This window comes from Sminthopsis crassicaudata, chromosome 6 (genome assembly GCF_048593235.1).
Source record: "Sminthopsis crassicaudata isolate SCR6 chromosome 6, ASM4859323v1, whole genome shotgun sequence".
NCBI lineage: Eukaryota > Metazoa > Chordata > Mammalia > Dasyuromorphia > Dasyuridae > Sminthopsis > Sminthopsis crassicaudata.
This window is the reverse complement of record NC_133622.1, coordinates 103,419,853-103,430,875: the sequence shown is the minus strand read 5'-3', so window position 1 is coordinate 103,430,875 and position 11,023 is coordinate 103,419,853. Positions and strand designations below refer to the sequence as shown.

The window sequence follows — 11,023 nt, the reverse complement described above, 5'->3', positions numbered from 1 at the left end:
AGAACTTGGGGAGGAAGGAATCTATATAAAATCCTAGCAGCTCCTCCTGCCAGGCACCCAGGCTCATTTTCCCAAGTGTCACACTCAATCCTTTCTCCTTTTCCTCCCCACCCTATCCAATTTGGGGCAATGTCCTGTTGATGTTTTTCTTCATAAATCTTTCATATATATCCCCTTTATTTCTCCTGAGACTGTCATCCTCAGTAGCACATCCCCTCCCATACTCCACCCCCAATTCTGGATATTTTCTTTTCTTTTTAAAAATTTAATAGTATCTTATTTTTTTTTAATGTTTTCACCATTCACTTTTGTAAGATTTTTGAGTTCCAAATGTTTTATCCCTCTCTTCCTTATCTCCTCCTCCCCAAGACAGCAAGCAATCTGAGATAGATTATACATGGACAATTATTTTTTATAGTTTTTCCATAATAATCATGTTGGGAAAGAAAAATCAGAATAAAAGGGGAAAACCATGAGAAAGAAACAAACAAATGAAAAGATGAGAATACTCTGCTTCCATCCACATTCAGTTTCCACAGTTCTCTCTCTGAGTGCAGATGGCATTTTCTATTTCAAATCCATTGGAATTGTCTTGGATTTGTTCTTGGACACTGCTGAGAAGAGCTAAATCTATCATTGTTATGATCACACAATCTTGCTGTTATTATATACAATGTTCTGGTTCTGCTCATTTCATTCAGCATCAGTTCATGTAAATCTTTTCAAGCTTTTCTGAAATCAGTCTGTTCACTATTGCTTACAGAACAATAATATTCCATAACATTCATATGCCATCTCTTATTCAGCCATTCTCCTACTGATGGGCATCTATTTAATTTCCAATTTCTTGCCACTGACTGTTCCCCAGACTTTGTGTTCCCTCCTTCCTCATCTCTGCTTCCAGGCTTCCTTCAAGGCTTAGCTAACATCCTCTCTTGTACAAGAAACCTTTCCTAATAGGCTTCAGTGATCATGTCCTACCCTTATAATTATCTTGAACTTATCCTTCATATATCTTGCTTGTTCATAGTTGCCTGCAGGGTGTCTCCTCCATTAAACAGTGAGTTCTTTGAGATCAGGAACTGTCTTTTGCCTTTCTTTGTGTGGTCATCATTTGGTATATAGTAGGCACTGAGTGAATGCTTATTGCCTGTCTGACTTCCTCAGTGCTGCTGGGTACCAACACTATTTTGCTTTCTGAGGTGGGCAAGGGAACTCAGATTCCCCTGTTGTGACCATGCTGTCTGTTCGACCCAAATCTACTCATGATTATTGGATCATAATTGAAAGACTAGAAGGGACCAAGAGACCAAGTAGTCCAAATTCATTTTTACTGGGAAAGTATAGTTCATTCAGGTGGTAAATCACAGAGGCAAAATGATTCTGAAACAAGTGCTTTTTCAAGCATTTATAAATACCCACTTTATGCCAGGCACTATAGCAGTGGGGATACAAGGAAAAAAGTAAAAACAGTTCCTGCCTTCATGGAGCTTTTATTCTAATGGAGGAGAAGAATTTAAATAGACATGATAAATATAGAATTTGGGTGGAAATAGAAAAGCATTAGAAAGAACAGGAGAAGCTAGAACATAGCATTTGAGTTAAGGTTTTTGTTTGTTTGTTTTGTTTTGTTTTGCTGAGTCAATTAGGGTTAAGTGACTTGCCCAGGGTCACACAGCTAGGAAGTGTTAAGTGTCTGAGGTCAAATTTGAACTCAGGTCCTCCTGATTTCAGGGCTAGTGCTCTTTCCACTGTGCCACATAGCTGGCCCTTGAGTTAATATTAAAAGAAATTACTGTACTTGTGCCTCTTATGATTTTGGGAGTAATAATAATAGCTTTTATATTGTGTTTTAAGGTTTGCAAAGTATTTTACATATGTTAACTTAGTTGATTCTCCCAACCCTATGAAATGGCTGTTATTATTTTAAAAAATTCTTTTAAAATTTTTATATAGCATTTTTTCCCCCAGTGACATGTAAAAACATTTTTTAGCATTCATTTTTTAAAAGTTGAGTTCCACAGAAGATTTTGCAAAGATGAATGTTGATGTTTAACATATTGAATGAATTGCTTGCCATCTAGGAGAGGGGTTAGGGGAAGGTGGGGAAAATTTGGAATACAAGGTTTTGCAAGGGTCAATGTTGAAAAATTATCCATGCATATGTTTTATAAATAAAAAGCTTTTAAAAAATTAAAAAAAATTTAAAAAAAGATGAATGTTGAAAACTCTTTGCAACTATTTGGAAAAATAAAATACTATAATTTTTTTTTAGAGTTTGGTTCACAGGAGATCATTGTACATGGCAACAAGAAAATTATATGATGATCAATTCTGATGGATGTGGCTCTTTTCAACAATGAGATATTCAGACCAGTTCCAATGATCTTGTGATGAAGAAAGCCATCAGAGAGGACATGAGAACTGAGTGTGGTTCACAACATAGCATTTTCACTCTTTTTATTGTTGTTTGCTTGTGTTTTATTTTTTCTCATTTTTTTCCAATTTGATTTGATTTTTAATGTGCAACAAGATAATTATATAAAGATGTATGCATGTATAAGATTTAATATATATTTCTACCATATTTAACATATATTGAACTACTTGCCATCTAATGGAGGGGTGGAGGAAGGGGGGATTGGAAAATAAGGTTTTGAAAGGGTTAATATAAAAGAATTATCCATGCATATGTTTTGAAAAATAAAAAGCTTTAATTAAAAAAAAAAGTTTGGTTCAGTTTCTTTCCCTTCTTCTCTTCCACTCCCCTCCCCCATGAGAATGCAAGCAATTCAATATATGCAAAACATTTACATGATATTCATGTTGTGAAAGAAAACATAGACCCTCCCAAAAAAACCATTCCAGAAAAATGAAGTAAAAAACAAAGTATGCTTCAAAGTATATTCAGACATCATCAGTTCTTTCTCTCACTGTGGAAGCATTTTTCATCTTAAGTCCTTCAGAAGTGTATTGGATTATTGTATTGCTGAGAACAGTTATATCATTCACAGCTGATCATCTTACAAGATTGCTGTTACTTTGTACACAGTGCATTTCTCTTTGCTTCATCTCATAAAAGTCATGCTCATGAACATCATGCTAATAATTTCTCATAGCACAATAGCATCCCATCATAATTACATGCCCCAATTTATTCAGCCATTCCTCTGTCAATGGACAGCCCCTCAATTTTCAATCCTTTACCTTCAGAAAAGAGCTGCTGTAAATATTTTTGTACCTACAGGTCCTTTTCTTTTTGTTTTTCATCTCTTTGGGGTTACAGAGCTAGTAGTGGAATTGCTAAGTCCAAGAGTATGTATAATTTTATAGCCCTTTGGGATAATTGCAAATTGCTCTACAGAATACTTGAATCAGTTCACAACTAGTGAGTATTATTATTATTAACCCCCATTTACAGATGAGGAAACTAAGTTATAGAGCATTTAAGTGACTTCTCCAGGGTCACACAGCTATTAAAGAGTCTGAGACAGGGTTTCCTGACTCCAAGTTCCACATTTTATTGGTAAGCTATTGGTTAGTTGCCTATATGCAAAGACCACTGGACAAATCTCGAGGCTTCTTGCCATTTCTCCACTGCAGTCTCTTTGCTGTGATTCTCAGCAGGGTGAAGTCATAGTAACAAGAAAAGTTCCCTCTCTTGCCTCTATCCCCTTCCCAAATTCCATAGCTTTGAGGAATGTAAACTAGCTTTTTCTCTCCAAAAGGTGGAAGAGCCTGGGATAGAGAATCTCCTCTATCATAAAAGATTCAAAGCCAGAGAGACTTGTGGGGAGGAAGGAGGAAGAGAAGGAGCAGTGCAACACATGTGGAGCCAGAGCATGTAGGAGGGACACTTCTAGATATTATTTGATATATCCATTGGAAACAGGGCTTTAGCGGAGAGGATTGGATGACACACTCAATTTCTTAAAGTATGAATTTTATATTTTTCCATTTTCTCCCTTACTTTTATTTCCTTTCAATTGGACATCTTTGTATTCTGAGATCTTATTCATGCCTTTTTCATCACTTTGTAATTTCCATTTCCATTTAATATACCTACTTTTCAGTTTTTTTGCTTTGTTGTAAATCTATTTTTTCCCTTTATGGATGATTAAATAGAGGAGGTCCTGTACAGAATCCAAATAGAAGAGGAGTTCCCTATAAAGTTCTTTCCATTGAGAAACCCTCAATGTTTTTGTCACAAATAGTATTTGCTAGCACTAGGCAGCTAGGTGACACAAGGGAGAGAGTGATGACCTAAATTCAAATTTGACTTCAGACACTTACTAGCTGTGTGACTCTGGAGAAATCACTTAATCCTGCTTCCTCGGTGTCCTCATCTGTCAAATGAGCTGGAGAAGGAAATGGTAAACCACTCCAACATCTTTGCTACCCAAAAGAGGTCACAAAGAGTTGGATACAACAGTTTTATTTCATGAATTTAAAAACATCATTCCTAAAAGGGGTCCTTAGACTTCTCTACATTGTCAGAGCAATTCATGACACCAAAAAATTTAGTTAGGAACCCTTAAAGATAATCTTGAAAGGTTCTTCTAGCTCTAAGAATCCATGAGCTTAAAAATGAAGAAATGGAAACAGTGCTTCCAGAAACCCCTAGAGATGCAGTCTCTAGGTTGGAGTTTAATATGGACCTAGGCTCCTTCCCTGTTAAGAGCACAGCAGTAAGAGGGTGGGGCTGCAGAGGCTGCATCTTCTTGTGGCCTTCCCTAGAAGCTGTGCAGTTATGTTTATCCTATGTTATGTTTTTGAGGAGCTATGTATTCCAGCTCCTATGTATTCTATCCTTTCCTGAAGTCCTATTTTGTTAGTAGTCCAGAGTTTTAAAAGGGACAACCTGAAAGGAATGAAGTCACTCACTTAGTTCAACACTCACTGGGACCATGCAACCTCCCCTCCAGTGTAATGATGGGCAAGTTACTTAACTGCTCTGTCTCAGTTTCCCCATCTGTAAACAGGGATAACAAAAACATCTACTTCCTAGGTTGATTGTTGTTCATCCTTTGTTCTTTTATCTACCCATCTATCTATTTTTTTATTATAGGTTTTTATATACAAAGCATATGCATGGGTAATTTTTCAACACTGACCCGTGCAAAAACTTCTGTTCCAACTTTTCCCCTCCTTCCCTCCACCCCCTCCACTAGATGGCAGCTAGACCCATACATGTTAAATATGTTAAAGTATATATTAAATATAATATATGTATACATATTTATAATGTTATCTTGTTGCACAAGAAAGATAGTTATCCTTTGTTCTTGAAGGACCAGGGTGATAGTTTGACTTGCAAGTGAATTGGCTTTAAATGAGGCAAATTTGTGTAAAGTCAGCAGTCTCACTCTCTTCTCGAGTCATCAGAATTCACTGGGAAGACACAGGTCAAGAAGACTGGAAATGGCCCCAGGTGCAGTGGGAGACTTTGGCCTTTTTAAATGAAGATCTTTTCCAGGTCTGTAAGGATCACATCAAATAACATATGTAAAGTGCTTTACAACCCTTAACCCTGTTCCTTATTAGCATGCAATGTCTGTTCCAATTGACCATTTTCTGATCTGTCCCCAGGTATGTTCCTTCCTCTCTTTTCCACCTCTAGCCCAGAAAACTATAATCAAATCAACACTATCATTGACCCTGGAAAGGATGTCAGTGGACTGACCTCTTGATCGACACATTAAATATGTGATTCTCCTAATCACAGTTTTCTTCATTGAATACCACTTCCTTTTAAGTATTAGCACCCAAATAAGAGTGTAAGCACCGTGAGGGCAAGGTTATGTCACTTTTGTATTTGTATTTCCAGCACTTAGCACTGTATTGGATACCAATTAAGCTTTTAATAAAGTCTCTTCATTCATTCATAAATTATATCAATGGAATGGAAATTCTGCATCCTGTTAGGAAAAGTTTTGAAGGTGAATCAAGCTAGAGATGGTACCTCTGAGATCCAGCCAGAATGAATTTAGAGAGACTCATCACTGGAAGCTTTATTATAATTTATGATTAATTTTCTGGCCACAGCACCTTCATTAAGCTGATTACCAAGGTGTTGGAGAGGTTATAGTATGCATGAGGGGAGGAACCATTGACACTGGTGAAATCATGGATCGTTTGGAGTTTCAGTCATTTAATTAATCAGCAAGTATTTATTAGATATCTATTATGTAGCAGGTGGCACAGTTGATAGCGCACCTGGCCTGAAGTCAGAAAGACACATTTTCCTATGTTCAAATTTAGCCTCAGACATTTATTAGCTAGGTGATCCAGGCCACACTGTTTGCCTCAGTTTCCTCATCTGGAAGATGATTTGGAGAAAGAAATGGCAAACCACATCAGTGTCTTTGCCAAGAAAACCCCAAATGGGATCATAAAGAGTTGGATATGACAACAACAATGTGGTTTGGAGTGAGAACAGAGGACATTCTCTAACTCCTTACTTGGGTCTCTTCTCTACTGTACCTGGGCACATCATTTTTTAAACTTCCTTGAAGAAGAGGCAATATGTATTATGTTGGAATAGGCAGTGGACCTATAGTCAAGAAGATTTGGGGTTCAAATCCTACTACAAATACTTGACATCATTTAAACTTTCTATCCCTCAGTTTCCTCACTTATAATGACATAAATAGAATTCAAAGTCACTTCTAATTCAAAATATATGATGTAGTGCTTGCTTCGGCAGCACATATACTAAAATTGGAACGATACAGAGAAGATTAGCATGGCCCCTGCCAAAATATATGATGTAGCAGCTAGGAACAGAGGAGGAGTTTTGAAAATGTAGGCAGTAGTAACTCTCAATTTTAAAAATGTAAGTTGTGGAAGGAGGGAAAAGTTGGAACAGAAGGTTTTGCAAGGGTCAATGTTAAAAAATTATGTATGCATATGTTTTGTTAAAAAAAAAAAAAGCTGTAATAAAAAAAGAAAGAAAAAAAATGTAGGTTGTAAGTGAGGCGATTCAGGTTAGTTCCAATGAAGTTCCTTGTGATGGAGAGAGCCATCTGCATCCAGAGAGAGGACTGTGGAGACTGAGTGTGGATCACAACAAAGTATTTTCATTTTTTGCATTTTATTTTCTTTCTCATTTTTTTCCTTTTTAATTTGATTTTTTTTTTGTGCAGCATGATAATTGTGGAAGTATGTATAGAAGAATGCTTAACATATATTGAATTACTTGCCATCTAGAGGAGGAGAGAGGGGGGTGGGAGGGAAAATAAATTTTGGAGTACATGTTCTTGCAAGGGTGAAAATTATCTATACATATGTTTTAAAAATAAAAAGCTTTACAAAAATAAAAAAACTGATAACAAACATGCATTCAAAAAAAGAAAAAATGTAGGTTGTAATAAAGACTCTAGCTATGAGAGAAAGAAAACCACATATTTAGGTCACTTCCTAACACACTTAAAGGAAAACGTCTCCAGTGACCATTGATAATTGGATTTCTTGAAGAGGGCATTGAGCACTTAGTTACTTCTTCTCCCTTCTAACTGGGCTTTTGATACCTCAGAGAAGACAGCAAAGGACAGACCTATCACAATAGGTGAAAGTAGATAAAAGGGGGAAGATTGGACAAGTTAACGTTATTAACTTAGCCATATTCTTCTCCTCAGCAAGGAGGCACCAGCTGACCAAGTAACCTACAGGTTGAGAACAGGCCAGTGAGATTACATAGACATATGGCGGGGCTGGCTGACAGGAGTCATACATCAAAGCTGGACAACAAACACTGGGAGAAAATTCGCTTGGGTCCTTTGGCCTTGAGAACTTGATAACAATGTTTTCATTGCAACATTCCACTGGCTTGGGGGAAAGGGGCTCACTAGTACCAGGCCTCTTGATATCATGATAAGAAGTAATGAAGTCCTCCGTTCGCTGAAATGACCTGTGCTACCCAACCTAGCAGTTTTTCCAAAAATTGGTGGATTTCAGTAGAGGAGTTTGCATTCTTGCTGTGTTTAATCAAAGAGAGTAACTTAGAGGAGATAACTGAATCAGGCATTGGCTCTGGTGTTTGGGAAATGAGACATGTAACAGCTTTTATTCAAGATGTCCCATCTCCTTTGTGTGGAATATACTTCCCTTTAGCCTCATCTCCATCTACGGAAGTTCTTACTTCAGAGCTCAGTTCAGATACCACTGTTTCCAGGAAACATGCTCTGATGCTTTCAGAGATCTCTCTGGACTGGATTTCTCATAGCACTTTGCCTAGTTTTTCAGAGCAATTGTTGGTGCATTGGATAGAATGCTGGATGTGGAGTCAGGGAATTTGTTGTCATGTTGTGACTCCATGGGCAAGCCAATAAGATCCCTGGGGTTTTCTTGGCAAAGGATGCTGAAATGGTTTTCCATTTCTTTCTCCAGTGGACTAAAGCAAACAGTATTTAAATGACTCTTCCAGCTTACATAGCTAGTAAATATCTGAGGCTGGATTGGAACTCAGGCTTCCTGATTCCACATTCCTCATACTATCTATTGAGCTAGTGGCTTCAGACACTTACTAGCTGTATTGACTCTGAGATGAAGTCTATCAAATTCTTGTAGTCTCCATTTCCTCAACTGTAAAATAGGCATAATAATAGCATCTATCTAGCAGAGTTGTAGTGAAGATCAAATGAGATAGTATCCATAAAAAAGTGCTTGGTACTGTACCTGCACATTGTAGGTGATAGATATAAATGCTTATTCCTTCCTTTCTCCTTTGCTGCTATTGCATTCTATCTGATATTATACCTCTCATTATATTTCGGTCTTCTAGAGGGAAGGAATCATGTTGTTTTCTATTTTTGCATAGTGTGCTCTCTCTGTCTCCTATCATGTTTAATGTGCTATAAATATGCTAAAGATATATTATATACTATACATAAAAAGTATATATTACATATATATAATATAAATATTGTATACTATATATAAAATATACTATAGTGTATATATATACCATATAAACATATGAATATGCTGAAGATATACTATGTATGTTATATGTATGTATAGCTATATCTATGATTTCATTGGTTTAGACAACTCCCAGCAGAGAGGTGTTCTCCACTGATGAAAACAGGCAACTTGCCTAAAACATAATCTTACCGAGTTATCTGGGACACTAAGAGTTTAAGGACCTGCTCAAGGAGGACACCGAGACAAAACTTGAATCCACATTTCTCAGACTCTAAGGCTGGCGCCCTTTCCACCAAACTACACTGTCACTTACTTTTATTATTTTAGGAACTTGATTAACTGTTCTCTGAATTCGATTGCTTAGTTCCTCCAACTGGGCCCTTGAATTTTTGTCCTGAGGTTCAAAGAGTTGCTGTTTGTCATTCTTTCTCAAAGAGGACCATGAAATCTGGTAGGTGATGTCATGACATGCTAATGAGTTGGATTTAAGCAAAGGAAGACTGTACAAAGTCAGCAGTCTCACCTTCTCCTTGGGAGCCATCTGGGCCCAAGACAAGATATAGAACAGGATGACTGGAGATGGCCCTGGATGCAGAGGGATAAGGGCTTTAACAGGTCTGTTTCATGAAGCAAGGCCCATTCAGTGATTAAGAAATAAGGTAGACTTCAACAATAGTATACGATGATCAATTTTGATGGACCTGGCCATCTTAACAATGAGATGAACCAAATCAGTTCCAATTGTTCAGTAATGAACTGAACCAGCTACACCCAGAGAAAGAACTCTTGGAGATGACTATGAACCACTACATAGAATTCTCAATCCCTCTAATTTTGTCTGCCTGCATTTTTGATTTCCTTCATAGGCTAATTGTACACTATTTCAAAATCCGATTCTTTTTGTACAGCAAAATAACTGTTTGGACATGTATACACATATTGTATTTAACTTATACTTTAACATATTTAACATATATTGGTCAACCTGCCATCTGGGGGAAAGGGTGGGGGGAAGGAGGGGAAAAATTGGAACAAAAGGTTTTGCGATTGTCAGTGCTGTAAAATTACCCATGCATATATCTTGTCAATAAAAAGCTATAATTTAAAAAAATAAATTTTTCAAAAAAAGAAATAAGATCCTTACTTAGCCAAATATGTATGTTCACATACTGTGTATGCGTTATCTGGGAGGGGAAGACCCTCACATTTTCTGGCCAAAATGAAAACAACTACTGTTTACATTCACTCTGAGTCAATCAGAAATCAAACAATGATCAAGTAGGACTCAAAGAGTAGATGTGATCTCCTAGGACTGCAACTCTGAAATATCCTTTTCCCTGTCTACTTCTTCCCCGTGTGTTGCCTGATATAAGTGTCCTTGAAAAGAAATCAGGGGACTAGAGGAAACAGAGAACCAATGAATGATTTAATTAAATGATTAATGATTTAACTTCAGTTGCTAAAAAAGGGACAAAATGCATGAGTTTATTAATTATTTTTTCTTATACCAGTGATACTGGCTGGATCTGGTCTTTAGCTGAGAATAATATGCAGATTGTAGCCCATGTAAGGTAGATTACACTTAAGTTGACTAACATCTAATTGTTTAAGGCGGGGTGGGGAGGAAGGCAGAGGTTAGATTTATTGACTGCTACACAGAATAGACAATTTATAAAATTATTGTTTGGCTGTGTTCTTTCACATCTTTCCTGCAAAAAGATTGTCCATGCAGAATTTCTCTTATAGCTCTCAAAGGCTAGTAACTTATTGGGTACAGAAAGCATCTTGTTTTAAACTTCTATGAAAGTGAAAAATCACCTCTTAAAAAGCCCCGGGTGTGATATAACATACCACATGTACACGATGGATATAGGGAGATACAACTGTATTTATAGATATATACAGATATATATTTTTCTGCTTCCCTTCCCTTCTCTGCAAGAATTTTTCTTCTGAGAGTCAGTCCCCAGGCTTTCCTTTCAGGATGGAGGAAAGATGAATATTTTGGCTTCATTGACAGCCTCCATTACTTATCTGTTTCAGACCCAAATATTGAAGCAAGCTGGAGTGGACCTCCTCTTGATCTGGGTATTAGGAT

General features: G+C 37.0%; 1 non-coding gene across 1 annotated transcript; it reads left to right on the top strand.

Annotated features, from left to right (window-relative positions):
• The first annotated feature begins 6,690 nt into the window (after positions 1–6,690).
• Positions 6,691–6,798, top strand: LOC141548141 (U6 spliceosomal RNA). Its single transcript, XR_012483828.1, has one exon. It is a non-coding gene; the product is annotated as a U6 spliceosomal RNA (small nuclear RNA).
• Positions 6,799–11,023: the final 4,225 nt, after the last annotated feature.